The 26099-nt window shown below is 39.9% G+C and overlaps 1 protein-coding gene and 1 long non-coding RNA gene across 6 annotated transcripts in view; one reads left to right on the forward strand and one right to left on the reverse strand.

Moving 5' to 3' along the window:
* Positions 1-26099, reverse strand: part of DLC1 (DLC1 Rho GTPase activating protein) — a 527396-nt gene that overhangs the window by 267691 nt on the left and 233606 nt on the right. The gene's annotated exons all lie outside the window — the stretch shown is intronic.
* Positions 1-26099, forward strand: part of LOC107976243 (uncharacterized) — a 150373-nt gene that overhangs the window by 15003 nt on the left and 109271 nt on the right. The window contains exons 4-5 of the long non-coding RNA XR_010159423.1: positions 16863-16984; positions 18009-18265. This is a non-coding gene — a long non-coding RNA (uncharacterized LOC107976243). The remainder of the gene's footprint in view (positions 1-16862; positions 16985-18008; positions 18266-26099) is intronic.

Raw genomic sequence — 26099 nt, forward strand, 5'->3', positions numbered from 1 at the left:
ATGGGATCTAATTAAACTAAAGAGCTTCTGCACAGCAAAAGAAACTACCATCAGAGTGAACAGGCAACCTACAAAATGGGAGAAAATTTTTGCAGCCTACTCATCTGACAAAGGGCTAATATCCAGAATCTACAATGAACTCAAAGAAATTTACAAGAAAAAAACAAACAACCCCATCAAAAAGTGGGCGAAGGACATGAACAGACACTTCTCAAAAGAAGACATTTATGCAGCCAAAAAACACATGAAAAAATGCTCATCATCACTGGCCATCAGAGAAATGCAAATCAAAACCACAATGAGATACCATCTCACACCAGTTAGAATGGCAATCATTAAAAAGTCAGGAAACAACAGGTGCTGGAGAGGATGTGGAGAAATAGGAACACTTTTACACTGTTGGTGGGACTGTCAACTAGTTCAACCATTGTGGAAGTCAGTGTGGCGATTCCTCAGGGATCTAGAACTAGAAATACCATTTGAGCCAGCCATCCCATTACTGGGTATATACCCAAAGGACTATAAATCATGCTGCTATAAAGACACATGCACACGTATGTTTATTGCGGCATTATTCACAATAGCAAAGCCTTGGAACCAACCCAAATGTCCAACAATGATAGACTGGATTAAGAAAATGTGGCACATATACACCATGGAATATTATGCAGCCATAAAAAATGATGAGTTCATGTCCTTTGTAGGGACATGGATGAAATTGGAAAACATCATTCTCAGTAAACTATGGCAAGAACAAAAAACCAAACACCGCATATTCTCACTCATAGGTAGGGATTGAACAATGAGATCACATGGACACAGGAAGGGGACTATCACACTCTGGGGACTGTTGTGGGGTGGGGGGAGGGGGGAGGGATAGCATTGGGAGATATACCTAATGCTAGATGATGAGTTAGTGGGTGCAGTGCACCAGCATGGCACATGTATACATATGTAACTAACCTGCACAATGTGCACATGTACCCTAAAACTTAAAGTATAATAATAAAAAAAAACACATTATAGTGAAGAAGGAAGAAAGAAAGAAAATGAATACACGAGAAAAAAATGGAAGCGAAGGTAACAGGAAGACACAGATGTAATGCAAACAATATCAATAGCATTATTTCTCTGGAAAGTAGGTGGACTGTTGGCAGCTATGCTATAGGCTGCAGAGAGCTGTATTCTCAACCTTCTTGAGGAGGGCAGTGGGGATGGGAAGTCAGTAAGAGGGAAGCATATTCTTTGAGCTGGAAAACGGAAAGTGCTCAGAAATTGGAGGCAGCAGCCGCTCTGGAAGGTGGCGACAGGCATAGGGAGATGAAAAGAGAAGTGACTTTATATGTAGCACTAAGATTCGTAGATCTCCAACCGCAGGCTGCACTGTCGATTTCCTGACCGCCAGTTCAACAGGAGACAGGAAGTTTACTCTCTGGAGACACTATTCAGATAGGTTGTGGACCCAAGGATGTTGGGCAGAGCTGAGGGCAGGATGAGGTGCAATGGGGGAAATATCAGTGCAATACCATTAAGAAGGTTGTTGCACAAGTCCCTAGGAAAGATGATGAAGACCTTTTGAAGACCATCATTATATATTAATAGGAATGGAGGGTATGGCTTTAGATGTAAAAAGTGTTTAGGTCCTTCTGGTTAGAAATCACAGAATAAGCAGATTCACCTATCTTAGAGCCCTCTCAAAACACATTATAGCGAAAATGGAAGAAAGAAAGAAAAAAACGGAATACACAAAGTAAAAAATGGAAGCAAAGGTAACAGGAAGACACAGAAGTAACACAAACCTTTCACTTGCTCTTTCACAGAGCGTTTGAGAAACTTCTCAAACAGAGCTGGGTCTCAACCAGATCACCAGCCACCAGGAAACACGTTTTAGAGTGTTCCCTTCCAGCCCCGCTTCAACACAAGCATTAGTCAATTTTCAGTGACTTATCTTTACATAGAAACATATAGCCAGAGCTCACCAGGTATATAAGGCAAGTCCCTAACACGAAAGGATTTGTTGCTGATGGTGTTGGGTGAGGTAAGGAGGGTAAAGGAAAGCTGAACAAATTCTAGTATAAGTGATCAATCCAAGTGAATTGCTAGATTAGGCAACAGGAAGGAGAATCTAGAAAAGGGTCAAGTATCTTGTGGGGAGACATGAGGAGGAAAAAGAAAGTGAGTTGCACTTTAGATATCATGGGTTTGGAGGTGAATGTAGCCACAGGATGACTGGATCCAGCTGCATATGGATTCTCTCTTTTTCCTCTGACTTCAGTCTCTGAGACCAGCTTTTCCATACAGTGGGGGATATGGCTGGAGACATACTGGGAATTAAGTCCTTTAGTCTGTGATCAGAAACTAAAATAGTCTTTCTTGATGAGTCTGAAGAATTTTAGTGACATTAAGATGATGCTGGCCAGATCAAATAATGCCTCTGTGGCCAGAGGCTGGATCTGTTACCTGAAGTGCTTAGAGGACAAAAATAATACATGCCACAGATATTCCTTCTTCTTACAAAATTTATTTCCTTCTTTTAAGGCCCACTTTCAAACATACACTAACGATAGATTTTTGTAACTCCCTTATCTAGATATCATTTATCATTTTTTTTTGTTCTTTATCATTTACTGTGTGTGGTTGAAGTTTTTCTTGTGTATTTTCTCTATCTCCTTTCCAAAACTATAAGCTCCTTATGTGAAAGTATGAAGTGCTACCTATAAAGAAAAACACCAGGCCAGGCGCGGTGGCTCACGTCTGTAATCTCAGCACTTTGGAAAGCCGAGGCAGGTGGATCGCTTGAGGTCAGGAGTTTGAAACCAGCCAGGCCAACATGGCCAAATCCTGTCTCTACTAAAAATACAAAAATTAGCTGGGCGTGGTGGTGGCCACTTGTAATGACAGGTACTTGGGAGGTTGAGGCAGGAGAATCACTTGAACCAGGGAGGCGGAGGTTGCAGCGAGCCTAGATGGCACCACTGCACTCCAGCCTGGGCCATGGAGCAAGACTCGATCTTAATAAATAAATAAATAAATATAAAGAGAAACACCAGAAGGTTTGTTTCTAAATAGAAATTATTCATATTAGAATAGTCAGCTTGGAAGGTGGTAGCCTTTAATGATTCTATTGCTCACACCTTGCATAGAAGCCGCTCTTGAAAATTGTTTTCAAGCATAATACTCATTCTTTTGAGATCTGGTTTTGAAATATTTGTCCTTTTGAATATATTTATATTTTTAAACACTCAAATCTCTGATGAATTTCATGAAGTAGACTTTCTGAAGTAGACTTTTGATACAGATGCTTGGTTTTGATTTGGATTTTTGAAATAGCCTAATTTAGGGACAGTTTTCATGAATAAGGCAGATGACTCTCATGTAATAAGGTTTTCTTCCATGGTTTGTAAATTGGCTTCAAAATTCTTTCTAAATATTTTCAAATAACGAGGCTATTTATTCAGCAAACATGTGTATAGTATCTGTTCTATACAAGCACAGTCCTAAGTGCTTTATATGAATTGATTCATTTATCCCTACAATAGACCAAGGAGAAAAGGATTATTATCCTCATGTTATAGATGAAGACACTGAAGCACAAAGAATTTAAGTAACTAATGTCACAAACTAGGAAACAGAGTTGGGATTCAGTCCAAAGTTCATGGACTTCACACTAGTGATACGCTACACTGTCATTGCAATGTTAGTTTTCCTATATAATTACTTAGAAAAGGATTGCAAATATGCCTTCAGCCAAATCTGCCATTTCCCCAGTTTTGATATATCTTGTGAACTACATTTTTTGGATGTTTGGAAAAAAAAAGTGACAGAATATATTGTGACCCATAAAAATCACACAAAATAGAAATCATAGTGTCCACAAGTAAAGTTTTACTGGAACACATCCATGTACATTGGTTTGTTTATGTATTGTTTATGTGGCATCTGCACTACAACAGCAGAATTGAATACTTGGGACAGAGACTGGAGAGCCCACAAACCTAAAATATTTACTATCTGATCCTTTATAGAAAAAGTCTGCCAAGTCCTGATTAAGAAAAATAATAATTCCCTGGATGTCTATGTTCTGACACACTTCTCAAAAGAAATTCCAAAGGAAACCAGTTTCAATGGTTTCTATCATAACAATTTGATTTTTTAAATGAAATTAATTGTCATGAATATAATAACATATCCATTAATGCAGTAACATAGAGACGGTGTTTCACCATGTTGGCCAGGGTGGTCTCGAACTCCTGACCTCAGGTGATCCGCCCACCTTGGCCTCCCAAAGTGCTGAGATTACAGCCATGAGCCACGGTGCCCAGCCATATGTCTCCATTTAAAATAACGTTTATGTCTTGTTTACATTCATTTATTTTTAAAATGTAGCTTTTGGGGGTAGCTTCTGAGTTAAGACAACTGTTTACAAGACACTGTTCAATGAAAGCATCAGTCATTGTGATCCCGGTTGGTGGCCACATGGTGCATGTGGATCCGCTTGTTCCGAGCACACGCACGGCCCTCTCGGCCTCACCGTCACATGCACATGCATAGAAAGTCAGCAAAAGCAACAGGAAGTAAAGGGAGAGCCTTTGATCCATTCAGCTTCATAAGTGCATTTGCTTTTATTTTTTGAATTTAAATGTATTATTTTATTTTGTATTTTTTTACGAGATGGGGTCTTTATTTCTCTTGAGATAGGGTCTTGCTCTGTCACTCAGCTGGACTGCAGTGGGGTGATCACAGCTTACTGTAGCCTTGACCTCCTGGGCTCAAGCAGTCCTCCCACCTTGGCCTCGCAAGTAGGTGGGACCACAGGCATACACCACCATGCCTGACTCATTTTTTATTTTTTGTAGAGACGGGGCCTCCCTATGTTGCCCAGGCTGGCCTCAAATTCCTAGCTCAAGTGATCTTCCCACCTCAGCTTCCTTAGTAACTGGGACTACAGAGGGGGCTACTTAGACTCCTGAATTTACTTTTAAGGTATAAAAATAATAGATTAACTCAGTCATTATTATGTTAATATGCATAATACACTTTTTTTGGAGAGGAAGAATCGTTAAGCAACTGTGAGAACAGTGATTAAGGAAAATATAAATTAAACTAGTGATCAAAACATTTACAATACTGAATGCACACCTACCAGGAACACGAGTATTTTAAAATACCCAAGTAATAACCTCATTCTGTGGAGAGGATAAACAAAATCTGAAATTACAAAGTGGAAATACACTAAAAAAAAAATCCATCTTAGTAAAACACTAACAAACAAAGCCCTACCATAAATCAATTTTTTATGAATCTTAGCCCTTTTTATTTTAAAATACCATATATATATAGTCCCAGATGATGTTACTCTGCTTCCTTAGTTTTTCTTAGTAAAATAATTAACCTGGAAGGTGGCTGAAAGGTGGCTATAGGTGGCTTTCCTCTTGTCTGCAACTGAGGCAGGTTAGAGAAGTTAAACCCAGGTGAGGCCTGCCCTGCCCATTTCTTGCAAGACGAACACCCAGGGAGAGGAAATGCAGGTGGACATTTTGATTAAAAGTTTTAGATCATCTAAAGATTTTTTTTTTCCTCAACTACATATGTGGCATTTCCTCTGAGTCAGAAGGAGAAAATGTGTTTGAATTCCTATAATATCTGTAAAAGACTTCACTGTTTGTGTTCTTAAAACAACAACAGGCCGGGCGTTCTGGTTGGTTGCCCCATTGAGTAATGATGACTAGAGTGGGAATGAGTGTGGTTTCGAAGAGAATATAGAATATGATTAGTTCTGTGGCAGTGAATGTTATAATCAAAGAAATTTGTAACCTATAATATCTGTAAAAGACTTCACTGTTTGTGTTCTTAAAACAACAACAGGCCAGGAGCAGGTGGCTCATGTCTGTAATCCCAGCACTTTGGGAGGCAGAGACGGGCGGCTCACCTGAGGTCAGGAATTCAAGACCAGCCTGGCCAACATGGTGAAACCCTGTCTCTACTTAAAATATAAAAATTAGCCGGGCCTGTTGGCAGGTGCCTGTAAACCCAGCTATTTGGGAGGCTGAGGCAGGAGAATTGCTTGAACCCGGGAGGCAGAGGTTGCAGTGAGCTGAGATTGTGCCACTGCACTCCAGCCTGGGGGACAAGAGTGAGACTTCGTCTGGAAAAAAAAAAAAAAAGATTTTTCTCAAATACTTTCTAATGTGCCACACTATGAGTCAATGGCATAGTTCTTGATTTATTCAATGATGGTTGAAAGTGAAAGAGGCTGATGGGTTCCTTCTGTGGGTCCACTGACTTTCTTCACATTTCCATCCCTTGGGACTCTGCCATCCAGACGTACTGAACTATTTTTTTTTTTTTCTTTTCTGTAATCAGCTGTGCTTTTGCACTTCAGACCTTCAAACCTAGTGTTTACCCTGCCCCATGTCTTTGCTTGGCTCATTCCTATTGATCAATATTTGTTCATTTCACATAGTTGCTGAGATCTTACATATGCAACCTTTTTCCAGGCTTTGCTAAAATGACTTTTTCTAGGAAGCCTTTCATGGCCTTCTAACTAGCCAAAGCTCCTGCAGAAATTTGTACTTCTGTCTTGGCCTGTAATATACTTTATTGTCTGTGACTTCTAGTTTTATTGTCTTACAGGCTTGACTTTGAGCTTGGTGAAAGCAGGGAATGAGACTATCCTCCTCACCTTAGTTATTTCCAGGGCCTAACAGTGTGTGTGTGGCAACGACTAGGTGCTGAGAGGATTTATGTAGAGTGAATGACAAAATAATTATAAAATATTTTAGTATGGGCATGGAAATAAATAGAATGTCTTTAGAAGTTAACAAAAATAACTGAACTTGTTTGGTTAAAATGCATTCATGCATCAAGCTCATTAGCACATTTCACTTTTCGGAATGCCACTAATACTTAGCTCATTGGTAAAGTTCAGCTATGTGCAAAAATGAACATTTTAAATCGGGCCAGGTATGGTGGCTCACATCTGTAATCCCAGCACTTTGGGAGGCCGAAGTGGGCGAATTGCTTGAGCACAGGAGTTCAAGACCAGCCTGAGCAACATGGTGAAACCCCATCTCTACAAAAAATAAAAAAAAAAATTAGCTGGGCATGGTGGTACATGCCTGTAATCCCAGTTGTTGGGGAAGCTGAGATGGGAGGATTGCTTGAGCCTGGGATACTGATATTGAGGCTGCAGCGGGCCGAGAATACCACTGCACTCCAGCCTGGGTGACAGAGTGAGACACTGGCTCAAAAAAAAAAAAGGAAGAAAAAAGTTTAAATCAATGAATGTTCTCATTTCTAATGAAATAATGAAACATTATTGGGAGAGTTATAGTCATAATCATCTTACTACACTATCAATTAAAAAATACATCATTTTTTAGAGCACAATATATACCATAAAGAATTAATTATTCAAATAGTCTAAATATTACGATCAAATTTTTAATAGACTTTGTTACTTAAACTAAAACTTATTATCTGTATTAGTCAGCTCAGTTGGGATTCACGTCTGTAATCCCAACACCTAGCGGGGCTAAGGCAGGTGGATCACTTGAGGCCAGGAGTTTGAGACCAGCCTAGCCAATATAACGAAACCCCATTTCTACTAAAAATACAAACAAATTATGCGGGCATGGTGATGTGCGCCTGTAATCTCACACCAGCTCAGGCTGCCATGACAAAATAACAAGCACTACGTGACTAAAACAATAGAAATTTATTTCTCAGAGTTCTGGAAACTGGAAGTTTCAGATCAAGGTCTGGCAGGGTTCTGCTTCTCGTGAGGGTTCTCCTCCTGGCTTGCAGGTGGCCCCTCTCTGGTGGCTCTTCTTATAAGGACAAGAATCCTATCAGATCAGGACCCCGCCCTGTGAGCTCATTTCATATGAATTACTTCCTTACAGCAAAAACAATTACATTTGGGGTTAGGGCTTCAATATATGAATTTTGCAAGGACCCAATTCATTCCATTGCACAATCACTGTAGAACAACATTTCAAGTAATTCAACTTGAAGTCCTGGAAAGTATATTTTTTGGCATCTCTAACACAAAGTTGTATTGATTCATTTTTTAAAATCTTATTTTTGGCTCAACATGGTGGCTCACACCTGTAATCCCAGCACTTTGGGAGGCCAAGGTGGGCAGATCATGAGGTCAGGAGATCGAGACCATCTTGGCTAACATGGTGAAACCCCGTCTCTAGTAAAAAAAAATACAAAAAAATTAGCCAGGCATGGTGGCAGGCACCTGTAGTCCCAGCTGCTCAGGAGGCAGAGGCAGGAGAATGGCGTTAACTCGGGAGGCGGAGGTTGCAGTGAGCCGGGATCATGCCACTGCACTGCAGCCTGAGTGACAGAGCAAGACTCCATCTCAAAAAAAAAAAAAAAAAATCTTATTTTTTATTTTTAGTTAAGTACTTTTTTGATGATGCAGGGGAGTTTAATTCGAATAATAACCACTGACTTGGCATTATCTTTACAGGAATTGATAGCATTTGGCCAACTTTTATATTTCCCCTTGAACTTTGAATGTAACCTTATTTAGACTTTTAGACCTGGTCATGAACTCAGAAGTCATCCGGTCCAATTCCTTTATTTAAAGATGAGGAAATTTAGTCTTAGATAGCGTAAGTTGTCCACATTCCTCAGAAAGATATTCAAAGCCGTTTACAGTTTGCCTCAATTGATACTTTAACAAAATCGTCCTTTATCCTATTCCATGTATTTTTTACCATACGAAATTCCTTGCCAATTATCTTTTCAGGTCCCACCTGAAGCCTATGTAGACATTTCTGCTTCCACACCCACAAACAGAATTGGTAATTCCTTTCTTTCTGTCTCCTTAGAATTTTTCCAAATGATTGCATAATACTTCTTAAATTATATCATAATAATCTGTGCTATTTTACATTCTACATTAAATTACGAGCTTCTTGAAGTCAGCAATTGGCCTCCACTGTTGCTAGCCCATGGTCTAGGGCTTTAATAAATGATTTCCAAATTTCATTTCTGAAAGCCATGTGGCTGATAAATTACACATCAATAACAGGAATTGGGGTCTCCGTACTTCCTGATCAATGCTGTTTCTATTCCTGGACCACACTTCACTCTTTTTTTAATTATTTTTTATTTTTTATTATTTATTTATTTATTATTTTTTTTTACTTCACCCTTAAGATGTTAGTGTTAGGGTTGCAGAAAGTCTTGTAGGATAGAGGCTTTACAAGTACGAATTCAGAGAAGCCTTAGGAAAGTCCTGCCCTGCTGGCCAGGTGATTCACGCCTGTAATCCCAACACTTAGGGCGGCTGAGGCAGGCGGATCACTTGAGGCCAGGAGTTTGAGACCAGCCTAGCCCATATAAAAAAACCCCATTTCTACTAAAAATACAAAAAAATTAGTGGGGCATGGCGATGTGTGCCTGTAATCTCAGCTACTCGGGAGGCCAAGGCCCAGGAATCGCTTGAACCTGGGAGGTAGAGGCTGCAGTGAGCCAAGATTGTACCACTGCACTCCAGCCTGGGCAACAGAGTGAGAGTCTGTCTCAAAAACAAAACAACAAACAAACAAACAAACTGAAAGAAAAGTCCTGCCCTGGATCCAGAGATTACATCCACATTCACTGTTTGACACCTATGTGTTTCAAATGCACCATGTCGGAGAAAACTGTTTTATATGTCTTTGGACAAATTTACCCCAGTTTGACTTTCGCTGCTAAGACTCCAGCTTGCAGAGCTCTGCCAGGCCTGAGCCCCAGCACGTTGTGAGATGCTTTATATAGAAGAGCACTGATGACCCAAACAGATTAAAGGTCAGTGAAGTTAAGCCTGGGGTAATTGTTCTCTGAACTCTGGCACATTCTTACTGGGTTTCTGCTGTTTTACTGCATGTGACCCTTTGTTTATGGTTTAGCAAGGGTTGTGAAATTCTGAACACAGTTTCAAGAAATTACAAGAAGAGTGGTGAATTCTCCTTTCATGAGTCAAATCCCAATTCTTTTCATCTTCAGGGTTTCTTCCTTGAGAATTACAATAGTTGAGATATGTTTGCAATAGATATGTTGAACTCTTATGAAAATCCAGATGGATGAAGACATCTATTTTTTTCAATGCTGTGTGAATATCCAGAATTAATAACATATTAGAAATTTTGCAGTTTTCTGAACATGTAAAATTTCTTGGAAGAAATTAAAAGAGAGCCTCTTGATCACAAAAAATATAAATTCTGCCTATGGTACAGATTTTCAAAAATGCCTGTATATATGTATATACATATATGCCTGTATATATGTATATACATATATGCCTGTATATATGTATATACATATATGCCTGTATATATGTATATAAATTAGGTATGGTCTTTATTCACTTAATTTAAATTTTAAATTGATAGATAAAACTGTATAAAATTAGGGTATTATCTTCAAAAGAGATGAAAATTTTCTGAAAACCTGCAGACAAAAAGTTGAAAGGCTAATCCTGCTATTCTGTTTTGCTTTATAACAAATATTTTCCTATTCACCGTAAGTTTTTCTGGAAAAAAAATAGCTGTAAGTCAGAGATTCTTACTTAATTAACTAAAACCAATTATATCAGAGCAAGCTTCTTTTCCATCCTACAAACATGCATAAAAATACACATACAAAATGTTTTCATTTATGAATAAGCAACCTGAAGAACCACGAAAGCACTAAATTGGATGTTGATTTCAAAATACTAGTTTTGTCACCCCCAGGTTAGTGAGACTGCAAAGGGTATATGCTCTCTGGGTAGAAGAGTGGAGGATGGCCTTTGACTTGCATTTAGTCCGAAAAAAGTGCTTGATTACTCTGGCTAAGTATTTTCGGTTTTGTGCTGCTTAACTGCATAGGCGATTATTAATTTGCCACCTAGTATTTTTCTAGTCTACAGTAGGGGAAGGAAATGTAAGAAAAGTTTTTTTTTCTTTTAAAAAATATACATTAAAATATTTTCCCATTTTATCTATTAAAGTTTATCTTTCTTAAATAACCCCATCACGAAAGTTTTCTAGTACCCTCAAAAATATAACATTTCTGCTAAGGAAGGAGCCAAAAAAAAAATGCTAACAAAGATAAAGGAAATGGAAAAGAAGAGATGTATAGAAAAAATTGTCCTGTTACTTGAACCCAAGCACTAGAGATGGCCATTTTCTTTACTTTCTCTTTAGGTATATACTCAGTGACAAAGTTATTAAAAATCAGACTATGTTACATAGCATGTTTGTGAATGCTGGAAGGTATCCCTAGGCAACACTATTTGAAAAGTAATGCCTATTTTATTCTGCAAAAGCAAGACAGTTACAAACTTTTTTTTCTTTGAGGTGGAGTCTTGCTCTGTCGCCCAGGCTGGAGTGCAGTGGTGCGACCTAGGCTCACTGCAAGCTCCGTGTCCCGGGTTCACGCCATTCTCCTGCCTCAGCCTCCCAAGTAGCTGAGACTACAGGTGCCCGCCACCACGCCCGGCTAATTTTTTCGTATTTTTAGTAGAGATGGGGTTTCACCGTGTTAGCCAGGATGGTCTTGATCTCCGGACCTCGTGATCCACCGCCTCGGCCTCCCAAAGTGCTGGGATTACAGGCGTGAGCCACTGCGCCCGTCCTACAAACTTTTTTTTCTAAGCAGTGTTCTCTCTCCTCTCTCACAAAACCTGCCTCATAAGCTGATTCGGAATTCCTTATTTGTATCCTTAACCCATCAATTTGGCTTTGTTGGGTAACGTTACGCTCAGGTAATGCTATACAAATCTGGGCAAATGGGTCTTACCTCAAAAGACTTGGGACTCAAATTATAAGTGAAAAGAGTCCAGTTCTGCTAATAATAGGCACCTGCAGCTCTGCTTGAGGTTAGTGAGAATCTTGACTATTGGAAGAGGTGGGGTTTACTTTAAGCTGGTTTAGCAAAGTGCAGCTCAATCTAAATGATGCATTGGAAAGGAAACTCTCCAAATCCAGTGATGTGACATTTGTCTACAACAGCAATCATAAGGGTGGTTTCATGACATCCAAGAATGCTTCCAGTTATTTAAGAAATCTTGCAAAATCATTTAAGGAATTTTCAAAGTATACTTAATTGCTTGTTATATATAATAATGACATAAAATGATATAAAATAAAATGAATAGGAACCATACTATGATTTCACCAGAGAAGTTGGGTGGTGTCATAAAGTTAAGCAATGAGATGTGATTGTAACTTTGAACAAGTTGGAAGTTATTTAAGTTCTCATGCTATTCAGGCCATTATGGAATGAAAATCATAAATGTTCAGGATATTGCAGATGCATTTACACTTGACAGGTTTGACAGAAATGAGACACTTGTTAATAAGATTTATAAAGAGCTACTCCATCGACATTTTAAAAGTGAGTATGTTGGATTCCGCATTATAGTATTTATAAAGCTTTCCACACAACTGGGTAGAATTCTTTCTTTGCCTATCCCCACAGGAGACAGACAAGTTGGGTTCAAGCAAGCTGAGTTGCCTTGAGACATTAATTTCATGTGTCTGAGTTCTAGTTTCCTCTTCTGTAGAATGAAGATAATACCCACCTGGTTGTACTGTTTTGAGAATTAAATAAGGTAATGTACATATAACACTCAGTACAGAGCTCTGCACAGAATGAACACTCAATAGACCAGCCTGCACATTAGAATCACATAGAGAAATTTAATATCTACCACTGCCAGGGCCTCACTGCAAACCAACTGAAATCAGAAATGTATTAGGGAGCATATATTGGTATTATAAAAGCCCTCCACGAGATTATCACTGTAGCCAGGGTTGCAAACCATTGATCTAAGCTACCCAATTCGTCTACTAGTGGTCCTTAACCATGGCTGCACATTGACATCACCTGGGAAACTTAAAATACTAATGCCTGGGTTTCTGTTTCTGATTTAATTGATACAGCGCTGGCCTTGGGCATTGGGATTTTTATAAATTCTCCAGTTAATCCTAATATGCTGGAGGTTGAGAACCACTGAAAATCAGCAAGGAAAGACTTACTCTGTGTTTTTTGGTTGCATAGTGTGATTTTTTTTCTTTTATAAATAATGTAATTTTCTGATCATACAAGTAATCCATGCCTTAGAAAATATGAAATGTAGAAAACAATGAAAAAAATAAAAAATAAAATTCATAATCTTACTACCCAGATACAAACATTGTCAACAGTTTGGTTTGTTTCCTTCTTTCAATGCTAATTGTTTTGCATGGCTGGGCTCATGTTTTATACATATTATTATTTTTTTTCTTTTTCACTTTAATATTAGAAAACAAGTATTTTCCTTTTCTTAAAGAGACAAGATTGGCTGGGTGCAGCGGCTCATGCCTGCGATCTCAATACTTGGGGAGGTTGAGGCGGGCAGAATGTTTGAGCTCAGGAGTTCAAGTCCAGCTTGGGCAACATGGCGAAACCCTGTCTCTACAAAAACATACAAAAAGTAGCTGGGTGTGTTGGCATGTGCCTGTAGTACCAGCTGCTCAGGAGGTTGAGGTAGGAGGATCACCTGAGCCAGGGAGGTTGAGGCTGCAGTGAGCCTTAATTATACCACTGCACTCCAGCCTGGGCGACGGAGTGAGACCTTGTCTCAGAAAAACAAAACAAAACAAAACGAGAGAGAGAAAGAAACAGGATTTTACCCTGTCACGCAGGCTGGAGTGAAATGGTGCAATCATCTTAATAGCTCACTGTAGCCTCGAACTCCTGGGCTCAAGCAATCCTCCTGACTCAACCTCCTGAGCATCTGGGACTACAGGGGCATGCTAACATGCTCCGCTAATTTTTTTTTAATTTCTTTTTTATCTTTTGAGACAAGGTCTCTCTATGTTACTCAGGCTGGTCTTGCATTGCTGTTCTCAAGCTATCCTCCTGCTTCAGCCTTTCAAGTAGCTGGGACTACAGGGGCATGCTAACATGCTCCGCTAATTTTTTTTTTTAATTTCTTTTTTATCTTTTGAGACAAGGTCTCTCTGTGTTACTCAGGCTGGTCTTGCATTGCTGTTCTCAAGCTATCCTCCTGCTTCAGCCTTTCAAGTAGCTGGGATTACAGGGGTGAGCCACCACGCCCTGCTCCAGTGCAGGTATTTTCAATGTTACTTAATGGACATTTTAGGTATCATTTTAAATAAGTAGAATGTGTTTAAAAAGTCCCCTTTACATATTATTATTTCCTATATTTCAAAGATAGGTCTGGACAAGATATTTATGAACTTTTAGACAAGTTTTCCCTACCAAAATCTAATGTCCCTTCTGTTAGGGTAAGAAAAAGTAGAATCAAGCTTCTTGCTCAAGGAAGAACTGAAAAGGGCTCACAGTAGGCATTGCTGCCTAACTTCTTATTTAGCACATATATCAATAATCTTCTATAAGTAAGTCATGACATTAGGTACTGGGCACTGGGCTAAATAGTGATCTGAATGCTAGGCCAAGCTGAGACAGATTTCCCATATAGTCAAGGCAGGAAGAAGAGGAAGGACAGAATTTCCCAAAACCAAAGAAATAAATTCAAAAGTGGAGTCAAAGAGCAGCCAGACACAATAGATGTCAACCACTAAACTTGAGAAAACAGCAGAACTTTCCAGCCTCAGGCTCTGAAGGAGGAAAGTAGGAGCAGTGGCTTAATTGGAACCATTTTGCAAGGCAGAGAGGAGTTGGCACAAACTGGTCTACAGAGTGAGTCTGGGAAGCTGAAGACAACATCTGCAGGGAAGATGACCTCGATGACACTTCATAGGATGTGGAAGCTGAGCAATACAGCTTAGATGACTTACTGGAAGTTCACCAGTAAAACTGGAGAAAGAGCCCAGTGCTTTTGGGGCATCATAGAGTCTGGCTCGGAAATATTTATTTGACATCTGCCAATGAGGAGGCAGCAAAGCGTGAAATTAGGACATTTGTCTGGTTGCAGTTAGATTCCCGGGCACTCTGTATGGTGGGGATCCAAGTGCCCAATAGTGGAATGATTTTGAGGCCACGCCTGGAATTAGAGTGAAACGCTTATCTCGGTTAACCGTTCCTGCCTTCATTAGCTCACATCCCTTCCACTCCTGAACGTGGACATCTGTTTCTTGCAATTCATAATTAATGGTCTATTATCTAGTATTGTTGCCTAATTTTTCAATGGATGTTAATCTTGTTACTAAAACAAAACTATAAACAAGGGGGGTATGGAAGAGGGAAAGGGAACTTGCATTATATTTACAATAAAACTCAAATTTACCATAATCTCTGTCTCTGGTGTCTGCATCAGCCACACCGGCCCCTTCCCGTTCTCTAAGCATTCTACCGTCTTTCCTGTCTCAGGGCCTTTGCCCCGGATATTTCCTGTTTAGAATTCTCTTCTGTTTTGTTTTGTTTTGTTTTTTTCCAACCACATGGCTGGCTTCTTCTCATCACTTAAGTGTTCCAGCATCCTAGAGAGGCCTTTCCAGACCATCCTACCAGTGTTACTCCCCACATCTCTGTTTTCTCGATTACATCTTTCTATTTCCTTATCACAATGCGTGCATTCATTTATTCAGTAATTGTGCATTACCCTTCTAGTGTGTGCTAGATATGGGCATACAATATTGGTCTTTGCCATCACAGAGCCTACACTTTGTGGGGGATGTAAACATTAATGAGACAATCACCACACAAATATTTGTAAATTACTAATTCTGTTAATGTCTACACATGAGAGCCCATGGAACTAACCTGCAAGTATTTCTGTGTTTTAATTTGGATTTCTTTGTAGTTTGTTATCTTTCTGCCACTTGTATATTTGCTCCCTGAGGGCAGAGTCATTGCTTTCTGTCTGTTTCTGCACTGTGTTCTCAGAGCATGCATATTGTGGAGACTTAGTATATGTCATTGAATACGTGAATGCTAAGCATTTGCAGTGTTTTTTTTTTTTTTTTTTTAAACTTTATGGTGTCCATGAGAACCCAGCATTATGCCTGTTTAATTGATTAACAACATTGAAGCTCAGATAACAAATTGGTCTCAGGTCATAAAGCTGGTGACAGAAGTGGAAACTGAACCTAGCTCTTTTTCCAAAAGTTATTGTTCTGTCCATTACACAGAAGGCATGAGAGAGGTGAAGAGCAAATTATTGTAAATTGTTTTGCAATAATATAGAACCTAAGGTCATTGGTTAAGGTATTTTTACATGTTCTCCCCCATAAAATTAAAAACAAACAAACAAAAAACCAAAAGGAAAAAAATCACCAGCATGCAAAAATATCCTACAACTTTATTTTCCATTGTAGGTCCAGCAAAATCTAAGGTCGCCAAGCATGCTGAAACATTTCTCAGTATTTGGTGATTGCAAAACTGGATTTCATTTGGATCTTAGATTTGGCACCAAAATGATAACTTGAACCATCAAGAACAAAAGCTGTATGCTTGTGTGGCATTTGCTTTACTTGGCTAAAGAAAACCAGGTATAAAGGTACACACTCCCTTAACTCTTTCTGCGCTCTAAGAAGCTCTTTGAGATGTGAAATTCCTAGTGGTTTCTTTGTTTGTTATAACTTGAGTGATAGCAGGGAGAGGTAGGGGTGTGTGTGTATGTGTGTGTGTGCGCACGTGCACACACATGCATGTGACTTCAGCTTTAGAGAAAAGAGGCAGGAGAATGAAAGAGAGAAAGGAGTTCAAGGAAAGCCAGAGAACAACTAAGAAGAAGATTTCTTGTCCAGATTCTTCAGTAACACACTGAACTCTACATAGAATGTCAGCCCATCATCTTCCTTTTCAGATCTGCTTACCTAGTTTGCTCCTTCTTCGTAGTTAAAGCTATTTTTAAGTTTCCAGGTCTCTGGGTAATGACACTTTTTTTTTTTTTTTTTTTTTTTTAGATGGAGTCTTGCTCTGTTGCACAGGTTGGAGTGCAGTGGCATGATCTTAGCTCACTACAATCTCCATCTCCCAGGTTCAAGAGATTCTCCTGCCTCAGCCTCCTGAGTAGCTGAGATTACAGGCATGTGCCACCACGTCAGGCTAATTTTGTATTTTTAGTAGAGACAGATTTCTCCATGTTGCTCAGGCTGGTCTCGAACTCCCAACCTCAGGTGATCTTCCCGCCTTGGCCTTCCAAAGTGCTAGGATTACAGGTGTGAACCACCACAGCAGGCCTGCGTAATGACACTTCTATCTCCCCTTTTGTTTACTGACCCTACGTACTGGTACATGAACCATGCAAGCACATAAGCTTATAGGGATTCCCTTTTTTGGACTAGGAATAGGTGATTTTTAAAATTATCACATGCTATAGACATCTTTGTCAGCCTTTCAAAGACCAATCAAAACCAAACTTTTCCCCTAACTTAGTAAAAACATGTATATTTTAAGGAAAGTTGTCTCATATTTCTAACTCATTTACCCACAAACCATCAAAACAATAAAAATAAATTGCCAACTAAGAAACTCATGTGAGTTTATTAAAATATAATTACAATGTTTTTTTCTGTCCTTAAAAGGACCCTCATCTTTTGCCAAGGATTAAATTCTTGGTATGTTTGAGATTGCATGGTAAATCTTTGCCCACAGACTTGCAACACTTTCTTCAACTAGGACACGTGTCTTGCTGTTCTAATACTTCATTTACATTTAATCCAATCTGTATTCCCGTAGTATAATCCTTAGAAATCCAATTCCATTTTAAATTTCCATGTCACAACCTCTATCCTGTTACTGGACTTTGCACAGGTCAAGAGAATACCCTGTAGGGATCCCTTTGTGGACATAAATTAGGAGAAAAATACTTTGACTTAGACTGATTATATCTATCCTTTAGAACAAAAGCATGCTAGGGTATTGAATGCAGTGAGTCAGACGTCCACAGGGCTTACTATTATCTAAGGTGCATGCCTTTGGTGGTAAGTGACTGCACAGCTCCCCTCCCTTGAAGGAGGAACTACTGGCCTCAATTCACTTGCAGATACTATGATAGTTCCAGGATCTTCTGGAAAGTCAGGTGACCCTGTGCCTTTATCCTACTCTAGATGTGACCAGAGTTCAAAGAGAAGACACCTGTGAATGCGTTGGAGGGACAAATGCCAGATGCATGAGATGTTACCAATTTCTCTTTTGAGAATGTTGGAGTCCACCTTGCTTAATGAAGCATTTACAACACTTTCATTGTGCACCACTGAGCGAGCCATGGTGAGACGGTGCTCCTTCTGGGTTTCCAGACATGTGTCATTTCCACTGCATATTTAGCAGCACATAACTGCCTGCAGTGGGGAGAGTGGAATGTGAGGTATGTCTCACCGAGGAATAGGGTTTTTATTTTAAAAAATTAAAAAAAATCACTAAACTGCTAATGGAAATGTCAACCTCTCAGCCCTATTCTTAAAAATAAATATATACAAGGAATTCCCCATATGAGAGGCACCTAAGTGACCCAAGATATTCATTTCCATGAAGTCACTCACAGCAGGCCTGTCTGGAAAAATGCTTTCATCTTCCGCAAAGAGAGGGGAAAATGTACCAGCCAGAAGGTTTAAAGACTAGGACTTTAGAAGGTGAAGTGGGAAAAGTGATCCTTCAGTCAGGTGAATTTGGACCAAACAAGATTAATTTCTATGCTTTCAGCTCAACAAGTGCTGCATAGAGACCACAGAATTATAGACTCAAAGAGAAGCCTCTACGGCTCGTCCAGCTAGCTGTTCAACACTGGGTTCCTCCTAGTCCTGGAATTCCTATAGGGAGCCCAAGGCTGAAGGGGCAGTGAAAGTAGTAGGGCTTCCTATTGTTCCTGCCAGGACAACTCTGCTTTCATCTGCTTTCTGGATTGTAATCTACTTTAATTCATTGAGAAAATGTCTGTTGAGCATCCACTACATGCCTGGCGCTGTCCTAAGTATGATGATATCGTAGTGATTAAGATGGACATGGTCCATGGCCCCATGAAACTTGCAGTCTATGGAAGGTTCTTTGTGGGCACATGGTAGGTGTGTGAATGGCGAGGTTCTATGGTTAACACTATGAGTGGTATTCTAGCCTTTGAGGATAAATAAACCCAACAAGTTAAAGCCCCACAGCGAATTAACAGAAAAGCGGGGGAAAGAGCCCAGAGGTCTTGACTTATACTGCAGTGTTCTTGTTCCCAAGTTCAGACAAGAAGTTCTAACAACAAAAAATTTAGAAATCTGCTCGGTTAGAGCAGATATAAATTTTGGGCCAGAAACTTCCCCTGACTAGGTCTTCTCTCCATTTCTCTCCTTTCGGATGCCCTCTCAGGACTCAGTGAACGCTCTATGCTCATCCTCAGACACAGGAAAGATCTTTGCAGACCAAGGTCTCCCTTTCCCCTCTGGGTCGAAGGCCACCCAGCTGTACTTTGTTCCAGAAGCTTTCCCATCAGTCATTCTCCCTTCTGGCCGGGCTCTCCCCCACACACTCATCTCTGTGGAATTGCTGGGCTCTTGCATTCCTCGATGTGTTGCATCACTTCCTTCCTTCCTGTCTTGTGTGCATGGGGCACACTTTTCAACCCTCATTCCTGTCTACTCACTCTCCCAACCACGAACTTTGCCTCCTTTCCCTTTCCTCTCCATGTCTCCCTGGAGGCTGTATTCTGTATTTTATAATGCTAAAAATGAGAATAGAGGCCAGATGACACTCAGTGTATTTGTGTCTCTCTCCTTAAAATCCTTTACTCTTTTCTAATTTTGGGTTCCTACTTTAGTCCTGGTCACTCGCTCTGCTGTGTCATCCCTTGGGTCTTGCAAGGCTAGATCTGATCAGTTTTACAAGGAGAAGGGGACTTGCAGGGTTTGTAACTCAGGACGTGGAATGCATCTCACTCAATCCATCCAGATCATGAACTGTGAGGAAACGTGACACAGAGAACTGCTGGCAGTGATTCTACACTGTCCTTAAAGATCCTGTAGTACAGACAGCCTCCTGTTCTTGGGTGCTGCCTACCTGTTAGCTTGCACATCTCATTCGTCATTAGGGGGCCCAATAGAAGAAAAGCAAAAAGCAGCCTCCACCTACCAAAGATCTTCCCATGAATTTTTTTTTGTACAACCTTGTTTCTTGATTACAACAACAACAAAACAAAATAAGACAAACACGTGCTTATTTGTTTTTGAGAAGGGTGTGTTTTCTTTACATAGTCTAGCACACTGAATCTTTCCTGTATCCTTTGAAGTTGTCATATCAGGCACTTTGTGATGTTTAGTGAAATACTCTGTAGTAGAAGTGAAGTACTCTGCGGTTTATTCTTCTCTTTTGTGTTTTGTTTCATCTGAAATTGGGCAATTTCAGGATGAATTCTGCAGGTTTGGCCAGTCTGCCAGCACCAGGGCAAGGAAGGGAGACAGGAGAGGTTTCAAGAGATTCTTCAAGTTACATTTGCAAATGAGGATGATATAGTAAGATTAGGACAAGAGCCTTGAGAAGTTTTTCGGCTTAGAGAGGAATTTCACAGAAATAAACATAGACTCTTCAAATCCCAATTATGACCAATAATTGTGTGGGGTTTGGAAGAGTGTCTATACCTCTGGAGCTGGGAATGGTTTCTGGAATGGTGAAGTTCTGTGTTTAAAGCAGTGACTACATCTTTGACCCTGGCTTCAAGAGGCCCTTGTGTTCCAAACAGCTGAATTTAATCCAGTAATATGTAAAGTGGAAAAGAAAATTAGAGCTCTTCTGTTGAAAGACATAATTGGGAATTTTTAAACAGATTAGATTTGACCTCCACTTTAAATTGAGAGATTAATGTCTCAAACTTGATAAAGGGCCCTCAGACACCATGTCTTCTATCTCCTAGGACAGTATATTTTCCATTACTAAACTCATTCATACGTTCCTTTCTTCCCTTCCCCCGCTTTCCATCCTTCTTTCTGGAAACTTGGCATCCTCTTCATAGTAAAGATGTCTGTTGTTGATTAAAGCATTGCCTTGCACCTCAGGCAGCAGCACAACAAGAAGGTCAAGTTCTCATTTGCCCCAGGGAAATCATGAAGGACTTGAGGGTGCTACAGTGAGATATTACCCAAGGGAAAATGCAAGGCAAGGCAGTTAATTTTTTTTTTTTCTGCATAGAAAAAAAAGTTCTTACAGAATGCCAATGTTCTGCCAGAGAGCATTTTCCATTTGAGCCACACTTATTTGTACCAAGTTGACATGCATCATTCCTAATAGGTTAACCTTGGCAGCTTGGTGCAAACACAGATACTCTGAGTTGTTAGGTGAAAGAGCCCTCACAGAAGGGAAGGATGTTTATGGTTTCCAGTTTCTAGAATAAACAAGTTTCTTCCAAGTAAGGATAAGTGATATGGATGTTAGTGATGTTTTTCCTGCTCAGTCCATCTCTGATGATGGTTATTTATTTATTTTAAGAGGGAGTCTCACTCTGTTGCCCAGGCTGGAGGGCAGTGGTGCTATCTTGGCTCACTGCCACCTCTGCCTCCTGGTTTCAAGCAATTCCCCTGCCTCAGCCTCCCAAGTAGCTGAGATTACAGGTGCTCACCACCATGCCCGGCTAATTTTTATATTTAGTAGAGACGGGGTTTCACCACGTTGGTCAGGCTGGTCTCAAACTCCTGACCTCAAATGATCTGATTGCCTCAGCCTCTGATGATATTTAGAGAATAAGAACACTCAGGGCGGTGCTATGATTACACGGTTCACCTTATTTCCATTCATATGTCCATCCTGCATCCTCAATAGTCTGTAAGTGTCTACAGGCCTAGAGAACATGTGCTGTGTCTTAACCTTCTGTCTCTCTCCTGTCATGCCATAGAGTGGGTTTGTTGAATTTGGTTGAACTTCTAATAGATTCATTCTTTCTATTTAACCTATTGATACCTCCTTTCATAGTCTACCACGTCCAGTATTTTTGGCTGGGTCAAAAAAAAAAAAAAAAAAAAAGATTACAAATGTTCTCACCAAAGTCATGAAAGGCTGCTTTTTCTGTTGTTGTTAAATCACATGGGCAATTTTTGGTTCTCATCTCCTCATCAGAATGATTGTCTTCTGCAACAGTACTCTCTCCTAATTTTTTGGGCACTCCAATTCAGTTTCCTTTGATGAGTTCTCTCATTCTTCTAGTAGCTCGGGCAGAAGCCCTGAAGTCATCCCTGGCTTCTTTCTTTCTCTTATGGACTATGTTCAATTCATCAGAACCCCTGTTTTTTTCTCCCTTAAAAATACATCTAGAATAAGAACAATTTGACCAGCACTGCTGCTAGCTACTTCCTTGGTCCAGACACCATCCTCTCTGGCCTGGAGGGTTACACTTGCCTCCTGCCTGGTCTCCTGGATCCCCCTTCTTGTGCACATAAGCTGTTCTCAACACACAGCCAAAGTGGTCCACCTGAAGCCCAAGTCGGCTCTCCTAACATCTCCTCAGAGCCCTCCCCTGGCTTCTCATCTCACTCAGAATAGAAGTCAAAGTCAGATTTAAAACTTAAAAAAAAAAAAATGGATAAAGGAAAAAAAAGTTAAAGTCCCTACAAGGCCTCTGAGGTCTTTGTGACTGATCACTCCTCCTCGCTCACTTGGCCCCAGAAGAATGACCTCCTGTGGCTTTTCCCAGAACATCTAGTTTGCCCTTCTCCAGGTATGTACGTTGTTTGTTTTCTCGCTTCCTTCCAAACTTTACTCAAAAACCTAATGTCACCTTCTTAGTAAAGCCTACCTTGATCAGTTTGTCTAAAGGCCACAGCTCACCCATTCTTCCTAGAGCATATCATTAGTAAAGGCAATGAATATTTTACTTATATTTTGTTTGTTTTTTCTTCAGTATACTATAAGCTCTAACAAAACAGGGATTTAAAAATTATTATTTTTCATAATTAATGTCCATTCTGTTCACGGATCCAGTACTTGACATACAGCAGGTGTTTGATGAGCATTTGTTGAGTGACTGACTGACTGACTGAATGTTGGTGCTCCCCGTTGTTTTCTGTCAGTGTTTTATTTGTGCCAGTTGTGTGATCATCTCATGTGTAAAACCACCTGTCTGTGAGTTACACTCCAGGGCAGACTTCTTCTTGGAGCTCCACACAGAGATATTTAAACTGCTTCCCAGGCATTATCCTTGATGTTCCTGTGAGTGACGGCTATTCCTCCTATAAAGGGCCTAAGCATATTAATGTGCATAACTGAAAAGTCCAGTTGTAGGGCTGGCTTCAGGTGTGGCTGAAATCAGGGCTCAGCTAATGTCACCAAAACATGCTCCTTTTTGTTCTGTCACTAAGCTCTGCTTTTCTTTTGGCTACGTTCTTAGGTTTTCTTTCTGGGGTGGCAAGATGTGTACAGCATCCCAAGCCTCATATTCTTGTTGCTCTAAATCCAATGCAAGGGAGACAGCCTCTCATGCAGTTTCTGTTGTTCAAACCCTCATTGGACTAGCTTAGGATGAGTGGATCCCTGCCTTCCCCACTCCTCACCACAACACAGCCACACAGTCACACTTACACATGATCCTGGCCAAGGGAACTGCAGTGTTTAATGGCTCTGATGTGGGTGACGTACTCTATTCTTGAGGGTAGCCCTGCCACACCATACTAACTAAGTATTATTGGGGGAATCCTCAAATGGAAATTTGGGTTGTTTTCAGATCAAGGAAAAATGGATGACAAAGGTAAGCACCATCATTTTCCTAGTTGCTCAGTCATTCTGTGGTCTTGTTTTTTTCCTTGTCTTTACTCTGTATATCCAATAAGTTACTTTATTATTTCCTTAATGTGTATCTTGAATCCATGTATGCCTCCTCTTCCTCTTTGCTATTACCTCAGTTTCGGCATCATCATTTTGTCCCTGGATTTCTAGAACAGCCTTCAAAATTGTCTCCCTCCCTAAAGTCATTTTAACGTATTCTGTCCCCATTCAAAAGAGATTTTCCAAAATGCACATACGTTTTTCTTTTTCTGTTTCTATCTCTCTGTCTCTGTCTGTCTCTCTCTCTTAAAGTTCCTCTTTGTCACAGTGTAGGAGAAGCTTTTGGATCTGATTCTAACCAGCCTCTGCTCCTCAGCTCTGAACATGTAAGTCCATGTACCTTTGACAATTGGAGCCAACTGCTAGTCCTCAAACGTGCGGTGGACTTTTGCACCTTCACGCCTTGGCTCACAATGACTTTTTTTTTTTTTTTGCTTGGAGAGTTATTTCCTTGGCATTCTACATCAGGAAAGATCCATCTGTCCTTAAATATCCAATAAATATTTTTTGAGCACCCATTGTATAACACCTTCAGCTAATTCCCTCAGAACGAATGGTGCTGTCCCACTCCAGGCTTTCCTGAGTTAGAGTTGGCTGTGCATTAGTGTGTTTCCTGTTTAACTGTGAGCTCCTTGAGGAAGCCTATTGTAGCTCCACTATCCAGCACAATGCATGGCACACAGTAGGCACTCACTCAATAATTATTGAATGAGTAAATGTAATGTACAGACCAGAAGGTAATATTGGGCATTTGAAAGCATGTTCACTACTGAGGAAGTATATCATAAAAGGAGAAAATAAAAACTGTGGCTCTATAATGGTACCTTCTCAAGAGCCAGGTCCTCTTGAAAATGCATTCACCAAACACATTAAAATAGATCGGGGTATCGTGCATGTGACTTGCAAATTGAGATTTTGCTTATTAGGAAATAGTCACAACTCGTTACCATTTACATTTCACTTGTTATTTCTTTAAAAAAAAGTGTGTGTGTGTGTGGCTTTGATAGTGGGAAATAGAAAACTAAATGTCTGGAAAAAATGGGGCCAAATAGATATAATTTTAGTTTTATATAGAGGTTATTCTAAAAGTCCCAGAAAATCCCAAGCCAAAGATTCAAAATCATGCTTTCCTTACTAATTGCTTATAAGGATCAAACACTTATAGAGAGAACTGCAATCAATAAAAAGGGTCATTTCCATGAGTAGCCTGTTTACAACCATTTTGTACACAAACAGAAGAACTGCTTGAGGATTGGTGGTCAGTTCACTGGCACTCCAAGAAAATGTCCAAACAAATTCTTCTGTGTTGACATGGAAGAACATCAGTTCTTCAGAGACGCCAACGCAGTGCAGAAATCCTTCCTTTAAGTGTTTGCATTCATCATTGATGAAACACTGGGGCTGACTTGCTGACATCTGAGTTACTACGGTTATCAGATACAGTTCATGAACTGTCTGTCATATTCTAACTAAGCGCTAAACTATTTCCTCATCTTCGTGAGTAGAAAGGAACACGTCATTGATAGAGGAAAGTTCAAGGCATCCCATTTAAAAAGAAATAGTTATATTAACTCATCTTAATATTTTGTTTAGCACAAGAGTTTTATTTATATAGAAAAGGGCCTATATGGTAAGTTATTTAGAATGCAAGGAAACAAATTTGCCAGAAATATATATCTTTATAATTTATAATAAATGTTCTTTGGAATATTCCTAATAAGGCAACAGAGTTGAATGCCATCAAACACCATGCCCAGCATCCACCAGTGGTTGGCTCAGAGAACAGCAGCTAGGAAGCAGCTACAGAAAGCAGCAGACATGGCTGAGCCTAAACCCAAATTACAATTTATTTTTATTTTTTATTTTTGAGACAGGGTCTCATTCTGTTGCTCAGACTAGAGTGCCGTGGTGCGATCACAGCTCACTACAGCTGCAAACTCCTAAACTCAAGCATTCCTCCTGCCTAGATGTCCCAAAGTGCAGGGATTACAAGGGTGAGCCTGGCCCCAAATGAGAATTTTTAAGATGAGTGCAAACGGGTGACTGAATTATGAATCTTTTTCTTAATCCTTGTCTTCCCAGATAATGACCACATTCATCAGTGTCATTTTGAATACAAAAGTGTGCTGTGGGCTTTTCCCTGATGATAAAAGCCTTCTTCATCTTTTGGTTTTCCCTGAGGTTGAATATTTCAGGCTTTCTGGATACTTGATTATAAATCATTCTTTATCTTATTCTAGGATGTAGGGGACAAAGTTGTCGTTTCTGGGCTGGTGATCTCCTCATCTTGTTAGTTAAACCCAGTTGTCCTGATCTGTTCCCTTTCTCAATTATATATGTGTCTGTTTAATACACCCTAGTACAGAAAATATCAGAATTTGATTCAGCCCAATAAACAGTTTGCCATAGGATTTACA

Source organism: Pan troglodytes, chromosome 7, assembly GCF_028858775.2.
Source record: "Pan troglodytes isolate AG18354 chromosome 7, NHGRI_mPanTro3-v2.0_pri, whole genome shotgun sequence".
Classification (NCBI taxonomy): domain Eukaryota; kingdom Metazoa; phylum Chordata; class Mammalia; order Primates; family Hominidae; genus Pan; species Pan troglodytes.